The sequence below is a fragment of the Artemia franciscana genome, chromosome 20 (genome assembly GCF_032884065.1).
Source record: "Artemia franciscana chromosome 20, ASM3288406v1, whole genome shotgun sequence".
In the NCBI taxonomy this organism is placed as follows: domain Eukaryota; kingdom Metazoa; phylum Arthropoda; class Branchiopoda; order Anostraca; family Artemiidae; genus Artemia; species Artemia franciscana.
In genome coordinates this window covers 2,649,437-2,672,718 of record NC_088882.1, presented here as the reverse complement: position 1 = coordinate 2,672,718, position 23,282 = coordinate 2,649,437, and the positions used below count along the sequence as shown (strand labels likewise).

The following is a 23,282-nucleotide window of genomic DNA, read 5'->3' as shown; positions in this document are numbered from 1 at the left end:
AGTAAAATATCTTCCGTTCTCTTTTTTGATACATTGCCCCTGCTCAGCATGTGTGCACCCTAAGAAAATATTATTATAAAGCTTTCTCAGCTGTTTTTGGTATTGGCTATTTTAAAGAGAAATGTAGTCCACTCAGACATTCTGGAAAAGTTCAAAATACATGTGTATTGATTCTTCAGGAAAACGGAAGAGCTTTGCTGAAGCAAATAAATTCAAATAATGAAGATGTCATAGGGATATAGATAACTTAAAACTGAAATGGTTTATCCATGGTAGAAATAGCTGTAATTAAGGTTGAAAATGCACTTCAGCAATGTAATAATATGTTGTTCATCAAAACATAACCAAAGTTTACACTAATACCTCCCAGATTCTAAATAGGCTTAAGCCAGAATGCATCAGTGAGTGCTAGGCAAGAATAACTAAATCGCTATTTTTATATGTCCAAATATCTCATTGACAAATGTTGCTCTACACAGCTACTCTAAGTTGAAGAGTAGATGGTTTTATTGGCCTTAAAGGCACATGTTAGCTTGTACAATCATTTAAGTAGGTTACAGACTAGGACTGCAACTTCCCAGTAGCTCATACAATGCAAGGTGAGGCGTTTTTTTGGTAGAATTCTTGATTAGCTACTTTTCACTATCTTGGAAAGGGGTTAAATTAGGCAAATTAAACTCAGTAATGATCTAGAGCCAAAATCCTACTATGGCAATGCTTCATGTTTATGTGTTAACCATCTTCTGATTTCTAGGTCATAGAAATTTGCCTACTTGACATGTCTATACCTATTGAAATTTTGAAAAAATAACATTTTTCCTTAATCTTCAGTTATTAGTTTCTTTGTCTCTGGTTTTAATTCTGAAAATGCAATTTCTGTGATTTTTAGGAGAATATAAAGCCATACAATAGATTTTTTTTCTAAATTTAGGAAATGTACTCACATATTTTTGAAGCCTAATAAATTGGGATGGAGCAAAGCTGTTAAGCTGAAAACAGTTTTGTTGTAGTCCTACTTCATTGAAGCAGAAAATCTAGTTTTCAAGGTTTCAGTTTTGTGAAACAAAAATGGTTAAAGGTCATCAAATGCTACTGCCCTCTAGAGGAAGAGGGAGTAGGGATAATTACTTCAAAATACCTTCCCAGGACATATTTTAGACTCATCCCTGAAAGTTTCATTTTCCTACCCTTTCCAAGATGGCAAAAAACAGCTAAAATAGAATTTTACCTTTTTTGTGTAGCTTGGAAAATGGTTAGGCAAATGAGAATGAAGCTTTGAACAAGCTTCAGAGCCTAAATTATGCCATGCAGCAGTATTTGGCAAAATGTGGGGGCTGTTTATATTACTGTTCTTCAAATAAGGTGAGCATAGCACTCAATGTATTTTTTATGCTCCAGAATGTTTCCTGAGAAACTGCTTACAGATTGTTCTGGGTACTTAGCTGACTGATCATAGGCCCATTTTAAACAGTAGGCTGTACAAAAATTGTGGTTCTATCCTGCTTTTTAGGGCTTTAATGAGAGAAAGGTCAAGATGGCCAGGGTAAATTTTGTAGATTTAGAATGACATGGCTAAATATTCTCCTTTTCAGCCAGCTGTCTAGGGTTAAACAGAAAGCAGATCATCAGCTGTTGGGGTGGGAGGATGTCATAAAGGAAATGGGAACTTCGTGGGAGGGTGTAAAGAGGGAAGCTTTGAACAGATTGGGATAAAGGAGGAGTGTGTATAGCTGTTTTGGCCTCAGGGGGCTTGGTGCTGTGGTGAGTTTATAGTAGTAGTAGCAATTATAAATATAATGATTGCTTTACTTTGAAATTCAATTTTAAGCACATAAATTGTACCCCTCACTTTCAAAAAGGAAAATAGGCCAACATTCATTTTACAGCAAGGTGTGGAAGCCATGGAATGACCTTCCACCTAAAACATTTCTAACAGACAACATAAATAAATTCAAAACAAGACTAGCAGAAACCAATTTTCAAAGTAAATCATTTTTAAATAATTTATAGTATTATTTGTCAGTGTTTGTTGTAGTCATTATTTTCATTGATTTATATGTGTGCATGTTGTCAGTTGTATTATGTATTATGTTGTGTATTATGTTGTCATAACTTCTATTTATTATATTTATTGCGACAAGCTTGAAAGCTTACCGTATTTGGTATTAATAAATAAATAACAGATCCTTTAAGATGATTAAATAAATAAAAAACAAGTTTTTTCTACTGAAAGTAAGGAGCAACATTAAAACTTAAAAGAAACAGAAATTATTACATGCATGAAGGGATTACCCCTCCTCAACACCTTGGTCTTTACACTAAAGTTTTTTAGTACTTTTAACTAATCTTTCTATAGTTCTAATTAAACAACCCTTGTGTTGTTGAGCAATGCCAGGAAATATGGTCCCATCTCCATAAAGAAATCCCCCTCCCCACAGACATCCTCGAGACAATTCAATCCCAGTGAAAATTTACCCCAGACAATTACCCTTAACAACTCCATGCATAAAATAGAGATGGAAAAGAGAATGCAAGACATTTAAAAAAAAATTTGTATAGGAAATCTGGTAAATTCCCAAAGTGTATAATTTCCCCTGACAAGCTCACCCCCTGGAAACTTTCCTCCCCATAGAAAATTCCCCCATGTAAAAAACCACTGCAAAAAATTCAACCCTCACCCAAAAATGTATACAGACTTCACAATAACAAACACTAAGTGTGAAAAATTGGCAAATTTTATGACTTAAAGACCTTTATTCTGGGGTTGGGGGAGAGATCATGGTGTATCCAGAGGCATATTTATTGGATGTTTCAGTTATGATGAGCAAAATGGTTATCTCAAAGTTTTGATAGGGTGACTTTGTGGGAAAAGGGGGCAGAGGAAAGAGCCAGGTTGCCCTCCAGTCTTTTTGGTCACTTAAAATGTGGACTTCAACTTTTAATTTCCAGTCAAATAAACCTCTCATGGTATTCAAGGACAACTGGGGTGATACAATCACCCCCGGAAAAAAATAAACATGTATCTGTGATCTTTCTTCTGGCAAAAATGCAAAATTCCATATTTTTGTGGATAGGAACTTGAAACCACTACACTAGGGTTTTCTGATACCCTATAGGGTGTGTTCCCTCTTTTTTCGAAAATCAGGCAAATTTGTAAGAATAAACTTAAGAAAACTTATATATTTAAAATGAACATAATAAGCCGATTCTTTTGATATATCTATTGGTATAAAAAATTCTGTTTTTTAGAGTTTTGGTTACTATTGAGCCTGGTTGCTCCTTAATTACAATTTGTAACCACAAACTGTTTGATACCTTTTTATTTTTTTTTAAGCTATAAAAAGGATCAAAAACAGCAGTTCTTACTTCATTTTAGTAATTATAGGTAATACATTTTCAACTGCAGCTCCACAATAATGATAGATGGTAATAAGCTTACCTTAGCTATGGATGTCAGGTGATGGATTTTCTTCAAATTATAACTTTGTCAGGACATGTGCCTGGCATCATCAGGCTTGAATTTAAATGTCTTGCAGCATTAGGCAAGATCTCAAATCTCTTAGGCAAGAGATTTGAATTTGAACCTGATGATGACAGGCACAGGTCCTGTCAAAATTGTCATTTGAAGAAAATCAATCGCCTGACATCCATAGCTAAGTTAGGCTTATTACCATCTACCATTATTATGTATAAGAGTCAGGTTGGGCTCAGAGAATATATTCGCTCCATAGTGCTTTATCTACCTCCCTTCTGTGGAAATATATAGTCCAAATTGTATATTTTTTGTGTGCATTCTGGTTCTCAACTTAGTCACAGTCAGTTCAATTTATGGGTAAACTAGTTTAGACAAGAGTGATGCCAACAGCTGTACAAAAACAGTATCTTAAATAAGAGAAAAGGGTTATCATCTTTGAAGGTGCATAAAGAGCCTAAAATTGAATGTCCAAGTAAGATTATTATAATATATGGAAAGAGCAAAAAAGGCATCAAGTAGTAGTTTCGCCCTATTCATTAGTGAGTAATATTAACTATCCCAAATTAAATGGTATTTCTGCTATTCCCTATTTCTACAACTTAGAAAACTGATTACTAAAATTATGGATGATGGGTTTTGTTTCTCTAGGAAATTAGCTGGGGTTGGTGAATGAAACTTTCAGGAATGGGTTAGGTTAGGTTAGAAAGAGCATTAAATGAATGATCTAATGATACATTTTATTTTGCCCTGTCTGACTTTTATCCTGTAGGTAACATTACACCTGTTGTTTATATCACGTATAGTGTTTCCAGAGCCTTAAATTTGAGTGGTTGCAATTCCACATGATGAGCTTGAACTTGCTGAGCTGAGGCAAGACTATAGAGCAGCGTCTTACCACTGGAACCAAATTGGTTTGACCATCAAATACACTGGAAACAAATAATAGATACACCAACTAGCAAAAGTTACTAACCCCTCATTGCCGAAGGTGATTATTACCTTATATGTTTCACAATTTGTATTGGCCTAGATTTCGTTTCAGTGTGTACCTTACTACTGAAGTTGTCAACCCCTTGAAACTTTCAAACTGGTATACCTCATGAAGGAATTTTTGTACCAGAAAATGGATGTCATATACTTTGATCAGCTCATCAAGAGCTATCGATTGCCGTCAACAAAAAAAAAATTCTATCTGTATTTTTTCAAAAGTTGCTTTTTTTTGCCATTGGCCAACTTTCTAAGGTCATCACTTAGAAAGGAGCAAAGGATAAGCTCAAATTTCTTGAGCAATGAGAGAACTTTTAAAGTTTATTAGGCACATCTGATACTATTTCTCTACCGCAATCCCAAGTCCGGAAAACCGAATGATAAGCTAAGCTGAAATCACGAACAGAAATGGGTAGTAGTAGTAGTAGACAGGTTTCATAGCAAAAACTTGACAGCTGTCGCTGATTTGTGTTTCCTTTACAAAATATACAAAATCAAGCTACACTTGTAAATATAAATAAAACTATAAATATTAACTCTTTTTATACATTTTGACGAAAACCAGGACGAAAGAATTACCATATCGGTTTGTTCTTGCTTTAACTGAAACTAACTTATCTTGCTTTCTCGTTCTTGATGGTAGAGGTTGATCAGGCAGAATGTCACAGTGCTAAGATTTAGAAAGCAAGTACTTTCTGAAACTCATTATCAGAGTTTCATACCGGTTTTGGAGTGACGGTAGTCCTAGCACTTCCAGAGCCTTTTCGTAGGGGATGTCACGGGGGCCCAAGATGATCGATACCGCTCGCTTCTGAACCGATTCAAGCTCCTGACAAAGATACACTGTTCTCAGTGATGAGGGCACCCAAACAGGACACGCATATTCCAGAATGGGGCGGACATACGCTATGTATGCATACTTAATACTCTCTGTGTTTGCACTGAACCTACGCATACCGTTTAAATTCTGTAGACTAGCGCTTGCACTTCTAACCACGTTTTCAATATGTGTGGCAAAGCTGAAGTCATTGGAAAAAGTAACTCCAAGGGTCTTGATACTGTTTACTAGAAATAATAGATGGCAGCACTTTCGGACCCGTGGGAAAATGCCGCATTTTCGCTTCTATAAATTTTTCTATTTATCACTCAAAAAAGATATATTGGCCGTGGGGCCGGGTAACTGCTGCATATATTTAACACTTATAGATTTTAGTCCATCTTCAATTTCAAAGTAGTGCCTGCCTGCTTGCCTGCTAGAACGGAGCTTTCCACTAGAAAGCAGAAACATGGTTTGATGAAACGAAAGCTTGGGTGCACAACTTCAGATAGGCAATATAACTCCACTTCAATTCACACACCATAGGCTCTGACTCGTGAACCAGCAAAAACCATCCTTTTTGGCCCCAGGCAAGAGTTCTGCGGAACTTTCTAAAATGTAATGTCATATTCATCAATCCGACCTGAGGTCCACACTTTCCGTAAAAACCACACAGGTTAGACCCTGACCAGTTTCCAGGAATAAGCTGAGATCGGCGGCATAGGAAAAAACAAAACAAACAAAAAACGGGACAAAGCCAAAGTGTTGCTCTTGCAACACAATAATGAAAATTAAAATTTTAAAACTAAGTTGTTTGAGAAAAATTGAAAGTATACATCTTCAACTTTTATCGGAGGTATCGGACGATTTATTTTGGGACAGGATTAAAAGATTTTGAAACCAAAATTTTTAGGTTACAGTTGAAAAAAACTTTCCTCAAAGTGGTTTTCCTTCTGGCCGATATTTGGCATGAGACTCCATTCGTCTCATCTACTTCCTTGTGTGTGTAATATATTTTATAATATATATATATATATATATATATATATACTACTACTACTACTACTACTAATAACTCACTGCAGCACCAAGCCGCCTGAGGCCAACACAGCTACGCACGCTCCTCCTCCAACCTAATCTATTTAAAGCCTCCCTCTTTACACCCTCCCAGGAAGTTCCCATTTCCTTTAAATCCTTATTTATGACATCCTCCCAACCCAGACAAGGACGACCTGCTTTCCGTGTAACCCCAGACGGTTGGCCAAAAAGGACAATCTTCGGTAATCTGTCATCCTTCATCCGTAGAACGTGGCCTAGCCATCTCAACCTTTCTTTCATTATAGCCCCAGAAAGCGGGATTGAACCACACTTTTCGTACAACCTACTGTTTGAAATACGGTCAGTCAGCCGGGTACCCAGAACAATCCGTAGGCAATTTCTCTGGAAAACATCTAGTAAATTTTCATCTGCTTTTCGGAGTGTCCATGCTTCAGAGCCATATTTCACCACTGTCATCACTGTAGCTTCCAATATTCTAATCTTGGTTTGTAGGCTTATCTTTCTATTCTTCCAAACTTTTTTTAACTGTGAAAAAACACCCTGAGCTTTAGCTATTCTACTTTTAACATCTTCACTGCTCCCACCATCTTTACTAATAATACTACCAAGGTAACTGAAGCTCCCAACCTGATCAATCTTTTCGTTACCTAAGGTCACCTGTTCATCTTCACTTATTCCTAACCTTAGTGACTTAGTCTTCTTAACATTAATTTTCAAGCCTATTTTAGCACCCTGAACTCGTAAAACCTCTAAAAATTCATTCATTTTGCTCACACTTTCATCTAATATGCTTAAATCATCAGCATAATCTAAGTCCAGGAGCGTTCTTCCTCCCCATTTGATTCCATGGTCTCCAATTGCCTTTCCTGTGCTCCTTAAGACGAAGTCCATCAAAATGATCCATATAAAGGGGGATAGAACACAACCCTGCTTAACTCCTGATTTAATACAAAACCAGTTGCTAACCTCATTTCCTACCTTAACCGCAGCAGTATTATTCTCGTACATAGCGCAAATCACTTTAATGTATTTTTCTGGTATACCATATAACGATAAGACCTTTGTTAACGCTGTTCTATCAACAGAATCGAAAGCTTGCTCATAATCGATAAAACTAAGGACCAAAGGTGTTTGACAACGAAGGGACTTCTCAATTATTAACCTAAGAGTGAAAACATGGTCGACACATCCTCTACCTTTTCTAAAACCGCATTGTTCTTCCCTTAAAACTTTGTCTACCGCATGTCTCAGTCTAAAAAGTATCATATTACTCAGTAATTTGCTACCTACAGAGACCAGACTAATGCCTCGATAATTCCGACATTCACTCTTGTCACCTTTCTTATACAGTGGTTTAATTAAGGTTTTCCTAAAATCATTGGGTACTTCCCCTTTTTCAAAAATCATGTTCATAATCTTCAGTAGCTTATTCCTAACCTCAGAGCCACCATATTTAAGGAACTCATTAATCATACTATCAGCACCTGGGGCCTTATTATTTTTTAATCCTTCTAGTACTGTCGCTAATTCTTCCTCACTAAACAAATCTTCCTTCACATCCAAGGTATCACAAACTTTTTCATTTTCATCTATATCTTTTCCTGCAACTGTATCTCGGTTTAGCACATTTTCAAAATGTTCCACCCATCTTTCTTTAACTTTTTCCTTATCACTAATTGTGACCCCATTTCTATCTTTAACTGGGACTAGTCTGGATCGGCTACTCCCTTTCAATTTATTAACATGCCAGTATAATATTTTACTATTATGCCGTCTAGCCGCATCTTCCAGATCCTCAGCAATTTTATCCATCGCCTCCATTTCACATCTCCTTAGTTCATATTTTAATGCTTTCTCTACTTTCTTTACATTCCTTTTGTTTTCATACGACCTATCGCTCAGATAATTCTTATACAAACCCCTTCTACTCTCTATTAAACCTAAAGCTTTTTCACTAATATTCCTAGTTGCTGTCTTAGCACTCTTCCCTAGGACACCATCAGCAACTTCACAAATTGTTTTTCTGAAATTATTCCATCCATCTTCCACATTGTCAAATTTTAAACCCTCAAGTTTAGTACTCAACTGTTCCTGGAATTTTTTTCTCAAATTTTCATCCTGAAGTCTACCAACATCATAACTTTCCGGGAGGGAGTTACTCTTCCGAAATTTCAGCTTTAAATTAACCTTAGACACTACTAGATGGTGATCTTTACTTTTAACATCAATAACGGCACTCCTATACACCCTAGTATCTTGTATTGATCCTGCTAGTCTTCTGTTTACAATAACATAATCAATAAGGTTTGCTGTCTTACCATCACGTGAATACCATGTCAACTTATGGGCCATTTTGTGACCAAACACCGTATTGGTTATAACTAGGTTGTTATACCTACAAAATTGCAAAAGCCTATAGCCATTACTGTTTTCTTTTCCTACACCAAAATTACCTAGGCTAGGATACCATCTATCCCTATTTCTACCAACCTGGGCATTAAAATCTCCTAGCAAAAACACCATATTTCTACCTGGTACCCTGTCTATTTGCTCCTGTAACTGTAAGTAAAATTCATCTGAGTCACTAGTATCTCCATCAGTTGGTTCAATGGGGGCATATACTACTATAACTGATACCCTAAACTTTTTAGTCATAAAATGAGCAATTAGTATTCTATTATTAATACCTTCCCAGCCTAAACAAGACTTAGCAGCTTCCTTATTCATCATGAGCCCTACTCCCTGTCTATGTACCCCATCCTTCCTTCCTGAGTAAACAAATTCTATGTCACCTAATTTCATGCTTCCTACCCCTGGGATATGAGTTTCTGAAACTCCTAATAAATCCAGTTCAAACCGTCTGAATTCGTCAGTCAAAATGTCGATGCGATAGTCATTTTTTAACGTCGTAACATTCCAAGTTCCAATTTTCATGTTCTTTAAATCTTTGAAATTATTTTGGCCTCAAGAAAAGCAGTGATCCCGGATACCAGTGCAGGATGGGGACCAACATATCTTCTCAAGTCTACACCGAAGCGCTTAAGCCGGCTTAGAACCGGACAGCAAGAAGTCCCTGGGACCTCCAGTAAGTTGGAGGCTTTGTGCAATCCTGGGCCCATCTTGGTCACAACATGGTTTTCAGCACTTGGCGATGCTCTTCTATCAACAAGAGTCGAAATCCTGCACAGACAGTCCCAAGCCTATTACCTCCGACTCATTATATATTCATGCCTACAAATATTATGCTACTACGGGGAGGCAGCCCATAGTAGATAAATTAGCTAGGAAGAGGTTTTTCAGCCCGAAAACGCCCATCAAAACAAACCAAGCCCAGAAAATTATCCAATAATCAGAATCCCGTACGAGTGCTGTGTTGTTTACTAGGCTATAATTTCCTCGAGGGGCGCCACTCCTCAAGTGGGAAAAATTGACCGCAAGTTTCCCAGTCTTGCAGGTACCCCGAAAGGGTCGAGGCAGCCCTTTACAGAGGCCGTTGTCCATAAATCTGGATCTTACGCCCTGCCGCAGTTGTCCTCCTATAGAGGATCCTCCCACGATGGTGTTCTGCTTCACCATGCAATTTAACCCATTACTGGGAGAAGGTTTGTAACTCATCTGACGCGTGAACACGGCAGTTGGCCCTGCTGAGTGTACATTTGAGGGGCCTTCTTCCTCCTCCACCTGAAATTATGACCCCCAGGGGAGGGTTTCCCAGTTTCTATTATGGGCCCCACTGGGACAAGGTCCTACTTGGCCTAAGCCTCCTATGGAGCTACTCTACCTATCTATAGGGCTTACATATATACATATATACATATACATATACATACATATACATACACACATACATATACACATACATACATATACACATACATACACATATACTCACTAACGTGCAAATATATACCCTGAATTGGTATAGGCTAGGTCTGTATATGGTGAATATTAATTTCCTTTCTGATGCAAATGCACAATAACTTTGGATTCAGGATGCAATTCTGACTATAGAGATAAGTATTTTTCTTACTTGAAGTGTATGTGCAGAATTAGAAATTCTGCTGGTACTACAAAAGTAGACCTAAGTAGCCAATTTAGCCTGTCTGAAACATCTCACAAGCCAACACCTTATAAAAAAAAAAAAAAAAAAAAAAAAAAAAAAAAAAAAAAAAAAAAAAAAAAAAATATATATATATATATAATGTATACATGTAATGTTATATATGTTACATTATATATTTTTTTACTGTGTATAAGCTCTATTGAACAATAGGGATAAAGTCAAGCAAGAAAAAAAATTATCATTGAGTTAACCACTTCGGCTAAATACCTAGATACCTTCGGTTCGATCGATATAGATTTAAGAAATTATTCTCTTTTGCAGAAATATTTCAAAGCCATTATCTCCCCCAACCGGATGGAATCATTATTCGAAACGTGTCCAGAGAAGACGCTGGTCATTCACCTGCCATGCAAGAATTAAGTTCACAGCAGAGAAAAGTGACAAGCAAATTTCTTTAAAGGTAAAATTTCTTAAAGGTCTCTCTCTCTCTCTCTCTCGCTCTCTCTCTCTCTCTCTGTCTCTCTCTCTCTCTCTCTCTCTCTCTCTCTCTCTCTCTCTCCTCTCTCTCTCTCTCTCTCTCTCTCTCTCTCTCTCTCTCTCTCTCTCTCTCTCTCTCTCCCTCTCTCTCTCTCTCCCTCTCTCTCTCTCCTCTCTCTCTCTCCCTCTCTCTCTCTCTCTCTCTCTCTCTCTCTCTCTCTCTCTCTCTCTCTCTCTCTCTCTCTCTCTCTCTCTCTCTCTCTCTCTCTCTCTCTCTCTTCTCTACCTCAATTTTTAGAAAAAACTACGGAAAAAAATTATAAGAAAAAGTCCGTATAAAAATTTGCTAGTCCCCCAGCAAGTCATCAAAAGGATCTAGCTTCACTTGCTCGACTAAGATGTTTCGGATGCAGCTAAAAAAAATATAACTAGATTTCTGATTATCTTTACAATGCTTGATCAAACTGCAAATTTTAGTTATAATCTTCAGTAGACCTCCAAATATAATCTATAGGTGGGGGTTGGAGCCAATTTGTCCCAAATCAAGTTAAAATGGCTCTAAAAACTAAAAAAAAGCCATTTGGTACCATAAAGGTACTATGCAGTACTATAAAATTACTACAAAGATACTTCATAGTAATATATAGGTAAATATATTCTAAAGAAAACTGACCCGTTTCTGTTGATGCTTCGATCATGCAGGCTTATTTTAGTTTTGACAAGATTTTTCAAAAAAAAAAACTAAATTTCAGCTGGGGGTACATGGGTCTGGGGGGAGTAAACAGAGGGATGGGAGGACTTAATCCTTTTTTGCTTATTTTACTTTCTTTCTATAGTCAATTGGAGTTACAAACGCTGATTGACAAAGGTTTCTTCTTATTAATCAGCGCTGGTCCTTGAAAAGAGGTGACTTTACCTTATTTTCATTGTGCTCTTTCGAGTTCAGTTCATATTAAGGCCGCGATTAAGTGAACTGATGGAACTCGAAAATCCCCTGTTAAATTGAAAATTTATATTTAAAAAGTACTCAAGTATTCATTGGCGGAAGATGCCGCTTTTAATATCAGGCCATAGCTTCTTGAAGATGCTACAAAATGTTTGAAAGGATTTTGCTCTATTTCCTCTAATTGCTTAGAAATCTTAGAAAATGTCTAGGTCTTTTTCACAAGTGTACTCGATAAAGGATATTGCTTTTAGAACAAAATTGGTACTATCATGAGCAGGAGACAATAACCTGTAAGATGACCGGAACCATTTTTCGATTTATTTTCCTGTTTTCTAACAGTCCCCTAGAATATTTTCAGCTACCTGAAATTTTTACAAGTCGGTTGCCAGAAAGAATCTTTTCAGATCACCGATAATACCCCACAGAGACCAAAATGACAAGCTGGTATAATCAGTTGCTTGTTAATAGAGTGTGAAATTTTCATAAGTTATTTCAATGCAATGAAGAAACCTAGAAATGAGAAATAGTCAGGAGCCTTCAGTAAAGTTGTGCACACAAAGCCAAAATCATGGGGAAAATTAAATCAAAGCGAGGTATACATCTTAAAAGTGTTACCACACATAGACAGCGCCTTTGTAAAAAGTATTTGGAGCTTGGTAGATGTAAATATCCAAAATACCTAATAATGCGGTACGGTGAAGAACTAGACAAGTCAAGAGATTTAGGTCAAGCGACAAGCCTTGAGGCGGAGCAGAACCCCGTAGCTTCCTCCCCGTTGCCCTACCGGGTCGTGACTGGTGGTAGAAACTTGGATTGCGATGAATTGAAGATTGCCGGCTAGAGACTTAAGTTTGGAAGCACAGGTGAGGAGGAAACAACCCGTAAAAATCATAGAACCTTAACGAAATTTACACCACCAGATTCAGCGTATCAGAGAATCCTACTGTAGTTTCAAGCTCCTATCTACAATTAAACAAAAAAAGTTTTTTTAAGTGAAAGTAAGGAGCGACATTAAAACTTAAAACGATCAGAAATTACTCCGTATATGAAAGGGGCTTTTTCTCCTCAACGCTCCGCTCTTTACGCTAAGTTTTTTTACTGTTTTAAAATGTAGAGTTAAGAGAAAGAGTCAAACTTTAGCGTAAAGAGCGGGGCGTTGAGGAGGAAAAGCCCCATTCATATACGGAGTAATTTCTGTTCGTTTTAAGTTTTAATGTCGCTCCTTACTTTCATTTTAAAAAACTCGTTTTTTTTTTGTTTTATTTCTGGAAGTCTTTGAATTAATGCATGGTTTGATCTTGGCTCTCCACACATAAATAATTAAAACGAAATTTGCATATTAATTTTTTTGGGCTAAATGGCTTTTTCACAGTTTTAATCGGAAGATTTTGAGAAAAAAGGAGCGAGGGAGGAGACCTAGTTGCCCTCCTATTTTTTGATTACTTAAAAAGGCAACTATAACTTTTAACTTTTTACGAACGTTTTCATAAGTAAAAAATATACGTAACTTACGAATTAAATTACGTAGCGAACTTCAATATTCGTATGTTTTTATTGCGTATATGAGGGGGCTCACCCATCGTCGATACCTCGCTCTTGATATTAAAGCTTAAATTTTGTCCCAATTCCTTAAGAATGACCCCTGAATCACAAAGGCCGTAGAATAAATAGTTGAAATTACTAAAAATGCTTTAGTGTAAAGAGCGAGGTATTACGAGGAGGTAGACCCCTCAGATGCGTAATAATTTTTGTTCGTTTTAAGTTTTAATGCTGCTTCTTACTTTCAGTAGAAAAAAAAAACTTTTCATGTTTATTTTTTCATTGTTTTTTTAAACAATGCTAGAAAATCCTGCGCCCCCTCCATTGAAAGTCTCTTCCCCCATGAGAAGTTCGTCCATGGAAAAATCCTCCCCGGTAAACCTCTCCCTCAAATATCCCCCCCCCCCCAAACCAAAAAATCCCCCTGAAAACGTCTGTACACTTCTTAGTAACCATTACTGTATGTACACACAGGTCAAAGATTGTAACTTGCAGCCCCTCCCACGGGGACTGCAGGGGAATAAGTCGTCCCCAAAGACATAGTTATTGGGTTTTTCGACTGTGGTGAATAAAATGGCTATCTCAGAATTTTGATCCAGTGAATTTGGGGGAAAATGACCGTGGGAGGGGGTCTAGGTGCCCTCCAATTTTTTGGTTTTTTAAACAGGGTATTAGAAATTATTATTTCCGTTAGAATGAGCCCTTTCGCGACATTATGGGACCACTGAGTCGATACGATCACCCCTGGGAAAAAAAAACAAATTAACACGCATCCGTGATTTGTCTTCTGGCAAAAAATGCGAAATTCCACGTTTTTATAGATTGGGGCTTGAAACTTCCACAACAAGGTTCTCTGATACGCTCAATCTGATGTGTGATTTTTGTTAAGATCGTATGACTTTTAGGGGGTGTTTCCCCCTATTTTCTAAAATGAGGCAAATCTTTGACTAATCTTGATGAAACTTATATATTTAAAATCAGCATTAAAATGCCATTCTTTTGATATAACTATTGGTATCAAAATTCCATTTTTTTAGAGTTTTGGTTACTATTCAGCCTGGTCGCTCCTTACTACAGCTCGTTACCACGAACTGTTTAAAAATGTGGAATTTTGTATTTTTTGTCAGAAGGCAGATCACGGATTCGTGTTTATTTGTTTGCTTTTGTTGTTTTTTTTTCAGGGGTGATCGTATCGACCCAGTGGTCCTAGAATATTGCGAGAGGGTTCATTCTAAAGGAAATGAAAAGTTCTAGTGCCCTTTTTAATTGACCAAAAAAATCGGAGGGCACCTAGGCCCCCGTCGCACGCTAATTATTTTCCCAAAGTCACCGGATCAAAATTCTGAGATAACCATTTTATTCAGCGTAGTTGAAAATCCTTACAACTAAGCCTTTTGGGATGACCTACTCCCCCACAGTCCCCGTGGGAGGGGCTACAAGTTACTAACACTGACCAGTGCTTACATATTGTAATGGTTATTGGGAAGTGTACAGACGTTTTCTGGGGCGTTTTCATTAGGTTGGGGGCAGGGGTTGAGAAGAGGGGGATATGTCGGGGGAATTTTTCATGGATGAATTTGTCATGGGGGAAGAAAATTTCCATGAAGGGAGCGCAGGATTTTCTAGCATTATTTAAAAAAAACAATGAAAAAATAAATATGACAAAGTTTTTCAACTGAAAGGAACAGAATATTCCTGTTATTATTTTCCTGTAAATATTAATTCCTGTAAATATTCCAGAATAATTTCTGTTAAAAGGAACAGAAATTATTACGCATATGAGGGGCTCTCTTCCTCCTAATACCTCGCTCTTTACACGAAAGTATTTTTAGAAATTTCAACTATTTATTCTACGGCTTTTGTTATTCAGGGGTCATTCTTAAGAAACTGGGACAGAATTTAAGCTTTAGCGTGAAGATTGAGGTACTGACGAGGGGGTGAACCCCCTCATATATGTAATAAAAATATGAGAATACAGAAGTTTCTTTACGTAAGCTAATTTTTAAGTTGCGTATATCTTTAACTAATAAAATTTATTTTTACTAATAATTTTACTAATAAAAACATTCATAAAAAATAAAATTTCTAGTTGCCTTTTTAAGTAACCAAAAAATCGGAGGGCAACTAGACCTCCATCCGCGCTTCTTTTTTTTCCTCAAGATCATTCGATCAAAACTATGAGAAAACCATTTAGCCAAAAAAAAAATAAATACGCAAATTCGTTTTAATTATTCATCTGCGGAGAGCATAAATCAAAACATGCATTGATTCGAAAACGTTCAGAAATTAAATTAAATAAAAACAAGTGTTTTTTGACTTAAAGTAAGGAGTGACATTAAAACATAAAACGAACAGAAATTACTTCAAAATGAAAGGGGTTGCATCCTCATCAGCGCCCCGCTCTTCACGCTAAAGTCCGACTCTTTCTCTTAACTCTATTTTTAAAACAGTAAAAAACTTTAGCGTAAAGAGCAGGGCGTTCACGAGGAAGCAGTCCCTTTCATATACGAAGTAATTTCTGTTCGTTTTAAGTTTTAACGTCACTCCTTACTTTCAGTTATTTTTTTTCAATTCAATTCGTAAGAAACTTTGGTTTTCTGAGAATCCTCGAAGAAAGCTTTCAACTAAGTTTGGTGTTTGGTTTCGAATTAATCAACTGAGGTATTTTAATTAGCCTATTCCTAGGAAAAAAAAGAGGAAAAAACAATAAATTTTTAAATGCACTCTGTGCATGCCGTCCCAGTTTTATATACATGGGCATTTTGTAGTTGAGAATGATAGTGCTCTTTTGCTCATTTTCTCTTCTCCCTTTGTCGGTAACCAAGCTTTGCAAGACCCAGCCAAATATATTACTATTCCTCGGCTGAAGCATCTCACCAAAGGAAGCTGTCTATCAAAACCTCTCACAAGACTTGATAATTGGTACTATTTGAAGTTTTGACATTCGACGGTCTCTAGAGAATTAAAAGACAGAAGACTAACCTAACTTCAATTTTGAAGCTCGATGTTTTCAAGTTCACTTAATCACGGCCTTAAGCATCTAGTGACATTGTGTTTAAGTTTTGATCTGTCCTGCAGTCTAATGAATAATTTTTTTTCTGCGTAACTATGGGGAATTCACTATCTTTAAAAAATTACATCGCCAAAAATTCGGGGACTGTACCCGTATCATACTTGATTGCTACAATATTAACACAGGCCTAGAATATCAATGAGATTCAGAGGTTATGCAGCCTAATTGCTATTTAATAGGCAGTTTTAAAGTTAGTGTAATGTATCTGCAATTTTCAAAATAAACACAAAAAATGCTGAATAAAATGGGTGATCGAAAGAGCTTTGGATAACCAAGCTGTAACCCTATTTAAATAATAAAGCCCAAGCTGGCTTTGCGGTCACACCTAGAAGGTTTCAGAGATTTCCAAAAGTCGAAGAAGCTGTTTTAAGAGTTTATGTTCATTCTTTCAGCGTATTCCCCCCCCCCCGAAAATTCCTCCCCTGTACAATTCCACCCCGTGGAAATCTTCCTCTCCCAGGCCGATCCCCACCCATATTCTTCCTGAATAATTCCAAATGCTTATTAGAAGGTAAATTGAAAACTATTTCTTGCTGTTAAAGTAAATTTACCAATACTTGTAAATTGTAAGATATGATTGTTTAGCCAACATTTTCTATGAAGAGTAGTTTTGTTGCATAAGTTCTTAATATTCAATTAATATTTTGCCGGATGTTCAAATAAATCAAAATTGTATATGAACATGAAGATTTTCAAAAAGGCGACAAAGTCACATCTCAAGACTGCTTTACATTATTAAGTATACATATTAATTTGAAGCATATTTTGTTTTCAGTTAAGCGTAAATTGTGTTCTGGTCTTGAGAAGGCACGGGAATTATCAGCCTTATTCATGTAATTTTTGTTCGTTTTGAGTTTGACTCAGCTATTTATTAAATACAAAAAACAGGTCTTTGTAACTGCAAGTAAGGAGCGACATTAAAACGATCAGAAATTATTCCGTATATGAAAGGGGTTGTCCCCTTCTCAACACCTGACTCTTTACGCTAAAGTTTGACTCTTTCTTACAACTCTACTTTTTAAATCAATAAAAAACTTTAGCGTAAAGAGCGAAGCGTTGAGGAGGGGATAACCTCGTTCATATACGGAATAATTTCCGTATATAAAATAACAAAAGCTAGTTTTTTTTTATCTAATTCCGGAAAGTTTTTTAATTAAAGCAAGTTTTGATTTTGGCTCACCGCACATGAATAATTAAAGCGAAATTTGCATATTAATTTTATTTTTTGGCTAAATGGTTTTTTCACAGTTTTGATCGGACGGTGTTGATAAAAAAGGCTGGAGGAGGAGGAGGCCTAGTTGCCCTCCAATTTTTGATTACTTGAAAAAGCAACTAGAACTTTTTTTAACGAACGTTTTTGTAAGTAATAAATATACGTAACTTACGAATTAACTTGTGTAACGAACTTCTATATTTGTATATTTTTATTACGTATATAAGGGGGTTCGCCCCCTCGTCAATACTTCGCTCTTTTCACTAAAGCTTTAATTTCGTCCCAATTCTTTAATACTGACCCCTGAATCACAAAGGCCGTACAATAAATAGTTAAAATTACTAAAAATACTTTAGGATAAAGAGCAAGGTATTATGGAGGAGATGAACCCCCTTATTTACATAACAATTTCCGTTCTTGTTAGGTTTTAATGCTGCTCCTTACTTTCACCTAATTCTTTTTTTCTCAACTTTTTTTTAATTAATGCTAGAAAATCCTGCAGCCCCTTCATGGAAATTCTCTTCTCTCATGACAAACTCCTCCATGGAAAGATCCTCCGAAGTAACTCTTTCCCCCTCAACACGAAAAAATCCCCCTGAAAACGACTGTACACTTCCTAATAACCCTTACTATATGTAAACAATGGTCAACTTAAGTTTGTTTTTAAGTTTAAAGTTAGCTTTTAAGTTTGTAACTTAGACCTAATATTTTTTGTCACTTAAAAAGGGCACTATAAATTTAATTTCCGTTAGAATTAGTCCTCTTGCGACATTGTAGGGCCACTGGGTCGATACAATCACCCCTGGAAAAAAATAACAAATAAACACACATTCGGATCTGTCTTCTGGCAAAAAAAATACTTTTTGTAGATAGGAGCTTAAAACTCCTGTAGTGGGGTTCTCTGATACTCTGAATTTGATGGTGTGATTTTCGTTAACATTTAATGACTTTTAAGGGATGTTCCCTGCTATTTTCTAAACTATGGCAAATTTTCTCAGGCTCGTAACTTTTGATAGCTAATACTGAACTTGATGAAACTTATATATTTAAAATCAGCACAAAAATATAATTCTTTTGACGTAACTATTGGTATTAACATTCAATTTTTTAGAGTTTCGGTTACTATTGAGGCGGTCGCTGCTTATTACAGTTCCTTACCACGAACTGTTTCATCTTAATTTCTGTTTTGAGTTTCATTTATTTATGAATGGTGATCTGTGGTAGTTTTACGCTTGGGAGATTATTAACTTTATTTTTGGCTTAATGTAGCTCTTTACTTTTTTTGAAAAGATGTCTTGTGGAAAAAGTTTTTACATTAATTAAAAGTAAAGAAATAGATGAAAACATTATAGTAGTTTCATTTAAATGAAAATCCAGCACTATGACAACAAGTTTGCTAAATATATAAAGTGCTCAAATTTGTTATTTTTTTGTAACTAAAACTAAGCTAAGTTAAACAAGCTTGAAACGCAAGTAATTAAGCAAAGCAGTTCAAAACCGTAAGGGTAGAAGTAGGTTCACTAAGGTCAGTTTTGGCCCAAGATTTGTTACCTTTGAATTCCTCTGCTTCATCCACCTCCTTGGTAGTCGGGTTAATTTTAGGTATTAGTTATTCTTTTACTCTTCATCATTTATTTTTTCTATTTGTCTATTCTTTATTAGACGTTAGTTATTCTTTTTTGAACTCTTCGCTTCAAAATTTATTTTCATTTTTTTTCTGTTCTCTTTCAGGTCTATTAACTGTTATTCCGTGACTTGAGTTATAGATGGTGCTTAAAAACAATCACAGGACAACAGTATAGACCACTTTGGATTCAAATTCAATCGCAATGCCCCTACATATGCTCTACTCACAATGCTCCAGTATATTCAGAATGCTCCATTACTAAAGGAAGATTTGGCTTAATGTTTGCTTCACAAGCTCCCAGCATCAGTACCATTTTTATTTCCAATCATAAATAAAATTAAATCTCTTCAATTGTGGGAGTCTTTTCTTCTAAACTAGAGCCGTTCAATAGAAAAACTACAAATAAAGCCTGACCATCACATACGGTGTGCCATTGCTACCGAAAGCACCGCCTAATCTTCTCTCTCGGAAAAACTACGCGTACCAGCTTACATCTTGGTATTGTTGGATAAAGACCAACTACAGATCAAATTGGAACCTATAGAGCCGTCCAACGATAAAACTACAAATTCAAGCCATACCTGGTTAACGAGGGAGGACTGGTGACAGCTGTAATTAAAGTATTGAAAAGCTTAATTTAATGATGCTCCTTGTAACGAGGAGCCAAATTTCTTTAGAATATTTAAGCCTAAAAACAATTTGTTGAGGATATTTCTAGCCTTTCTGACTTCCTGAATTTAAGATGCACCAATGTATTAACTGAGATTGAACTTCTTTCATGATTATCTCCCTTAAAGTTCTTGCTTTCTTTAAATTTTCTGTTTCAGCCTATCTTCATCCTATTACGTTTTTAGCATGTTGGATTTGGTTCTTTACCACCAGGAGATTAAAGTAGCCTATGATTTTATAACCAGATTAAAGTAATGTATTGAGAGGAGTTTTAGATGATACTGAACTTACCGTGGAGCGCCTAAGGTGCTGGTTGTAGGTGTTTGCAAATTTTATTTGCATAGCGTAGGGCACACTTGGATTCTTATGATGAAAATGGCCCGGGAGGCTGGTCTGCTTGCGTCCTTTGTTGGGAATATCAGAGAGACGTAGAACATTTTATGAGTAATTGTCAAAGTTTGGAGAATTTACTGAATTTCTTTTTTTTTTGGGGGGGGGATAGGATGCATCATGGCTCCCATTTATCTTGGAGACCTTTTATAGGGAGCTAATTATTATGGTGGAAATTTTTATAGAGAATGTTTAGAGGGGGGTACCCTTCCTCAATACCTTGCTCTTTACGCTGAAGTCTGACTTTGTGCTCCAATTACTTAAGAATTACTCCTGAAACTCAAGTTCTGCTTCACTAGAACAATAAGCTTTTTAAAAATTCAAAAACCTTAGCATAAATAGCGAGGGATTGAGGTGGAGCGACCCCTCGTAAACGCAACAATTTCTGTTTGTTTTAAGTTTTAATGTAACTCCTTGATTTCAGTTGAAAGAAAAAATTGTTTTTCATTTTCTTTTTTGTTTATAAGTCCGCATGCCTCAATGACGATTTTGTAGACATTTATATCTCAAGGCCATTGGTGAAATTTTAGGCGCTTGATAAAATAAATTCTTAAGATTTTAGTCATACGTGTAATTGCTGAGAATCTCTTGTTTTCATAACAAAGTATTAAGCAGAGCCAGTCTTTGGGGGTGGCAAGTGGTATAACCCCACCAGGCCTGCTCATAATATCCCATTGACCCCACTGCTCCAAAAACCCCACTGGGGACCCGTGCTAATAAACATGTTACGAATTATAATCACATAATTGATTTTGTGACTTCACGAGGGGCCTCACAGAAAAAACAGTAAAATCTAAGGCTGGAGTATCCAGCCTTAGGGTGGCAAATATGCCTCCCCTTTTTTAATGTTCAGCGGCGCCAAATGTTATAAAACTGTCAAAAATTCTTATAAGTGTCTAAATCCCTCCTTTGTTAAAGTCTTGTGTTCGTCTTAATCTGATAAATGACCCTATCTTTTGTGTCTTTAGTTAATTTAATTTACCCTCAATCCGGGACTTATCCCCCTTCTGAATCCTATCAATCACACTGATACTGCTTCCCCTGAAGGCTACAATATTATTCCTCCCGTTCACAATGTGACCAGAACATCTGGCCCTGCGTGGTGGCTGCAAAACGCTCCATGCATCAGTAAGGTCGCTTCTGGTGTTAATTCAATGGCAAAGAAAGTGGAATTGTTCATAATAATAATACCGCCCAGTCCCTAGCATTAGTAACTGGAAGGGTCATAGCCTATTTTACGAAACTCTTGGGATTTTTACAGAATTATAAATTGTACATAGCAAATAGCGATTATTTGTCTTAAAACTCATTCGTAACACTTATATAAGAAAAAAACATATAATTTGGATAATAACTAGACAATGTTATTTTTTTATCCTTCATAAGTATGCGTAAGCTATTACGTTAGTTATAGCTGTAAATGTGTCTGCATGAAGATAAAAGGGTGACTCACTAGCGTTGCCCGTAGTAGAGGGCCATATGGTAAGTCTTTTAAGGTTGTTTTATTGAACTCGTGTAAATCTCACAAGGGGCTTATTGGATGGAAAATTTAAAATTCAGGTCCTTTTTATAAGGGTCGATTTAAGAGTTGCCAGGTATTCTCCTGTGCCCTTTTTCCTTAAAGACATTTGATCAGGTTTTGACTTATCCTTAGTTTTCAAAACCATCCAAAGGTCAAATAACTATGTCTACGTGATTTATATGAACCCATCTGACGCTTATTTTAGCTCTCCTTCTCTCAAAGACATCCTATCAAAATTTTGAAATAGCCTCTCTTTCAAAATAATCCAAAGGTATAATAGCTATGCTTCCGGGGATGACAACACTTCCTTTGGAACAAGGACTTTATGTTTTTTCAGTTGACTATAGATTATATATAAGGTCTGTTATTAGGAAATGGGAGTAAGGTTCATCCTAGGTCTAGAAAATAGCGTAGGCCACTAAGGTGAAAGTCTTCAGAAATTTTAGTTTAAAGGAGATCAAAACAAAATGCACCCAGTTCTAAAGAAAGCAATACCGCTCGATGACACGATTGGGTTTAAAGAAATGCAAATTCAAACAAAATAAAATTTTGAAGCTTTATTTAACTAAGTAAGTTCATTTGATACAGCTTATGCATAACGTGTTGCTAAGATCCCAAAAGAAATATGACCCTCCCCCTCTGGAATATTTATTCCTGAAAATTTAACCCTTGCACATTAAACTCCTTCCCCCAGAGAATCCCCTCCTCCCTGAAGATTTCTAATCCAAACACAATCCTTCCCCCAAAAGCTTCCCCATGCAGAAAACTCCTTCATGGATAATACTTCACCCTTGGCAATCCCCCGAAAATCCTCCTCTCCCCCAAATAATCTCCTCTCACATGAAGATTACCCTAAGAAACCCCCCCCCCCCCGCCTGTGGGAACCTCCTCGTGGAATATTTCTGCCCTCGGCATAAAATTTTCCCTGACAATCCCCCCCCCCCCTGAAAATTTTCCCCATATGCAAATAAAATCGTATTTCATCCTTTACTTCCAAAAATAACTAACAAAAATAGAATACTACTTCCCACTCTGTGTATCTACGCGAGCCTATATTTTAAATAAAGAGATTAAAATTATTTTCCACCAGCACAGTGTGAAGCGACGGGCCCCAACAGCGCCTTTCAATTGCCATTGAATTCGGTAGCTCTGGTGAGCCAAAAAGGCAGAGCGACGGATCTGGTGTAGTACTTCATCTGAATGGTTTGCTCTGGTACTTTGAAGTGTAGCTGACTAAAACTGATCAACTGTAGATACACTTCAACAGTAGTTTATCCCCTATGAGACAAACAAAACGGCAAAATAAAATGCTTTTACGACAATTAATCATTGTTAATAAGAACTTTCCCTAACCTCAAAATTTGACATACGCTGACAAATTTGAATTTTCTAATTCAGGGTGCCTTAACATAAAGAAAATAGTGC

The 23,282-nt window shown here is 36.5% G+C and overlaps 1 long non-coding RNA gene across 16 annotated transcripts; it reads left to right on the top strand.

Annotated features, from left to right (window-relative positions):
- The first annotated feature begins 8 nt into the window (after positions 1-8).
- LOC136040285 (uncharacterized) lies at positions 9-19,632 on the top strand. Of its 16 annotated transcripts, none has more exons than XR_010620670.1 (4): positions 9-50; positions 4,279-4,463; positions 10,723-10,861; positions 19,381-19,632. It is a non-coding gene; the product is annotated as an uncharacterized LOC136040285 (long non-coding RNA). The 16 variants fall into 16 exon arrangements; XR_010620662.1 differs by having other exon boundaries at positions 11-50; positions 4,245-4,463; XR_010620672.1 differs by having other exon boundaries at positions 12-50; positions 4,288-4,463.
- The last annotated feature ends 3,650 nt before the right edge of the window (positions 19,633-23,282 follow it).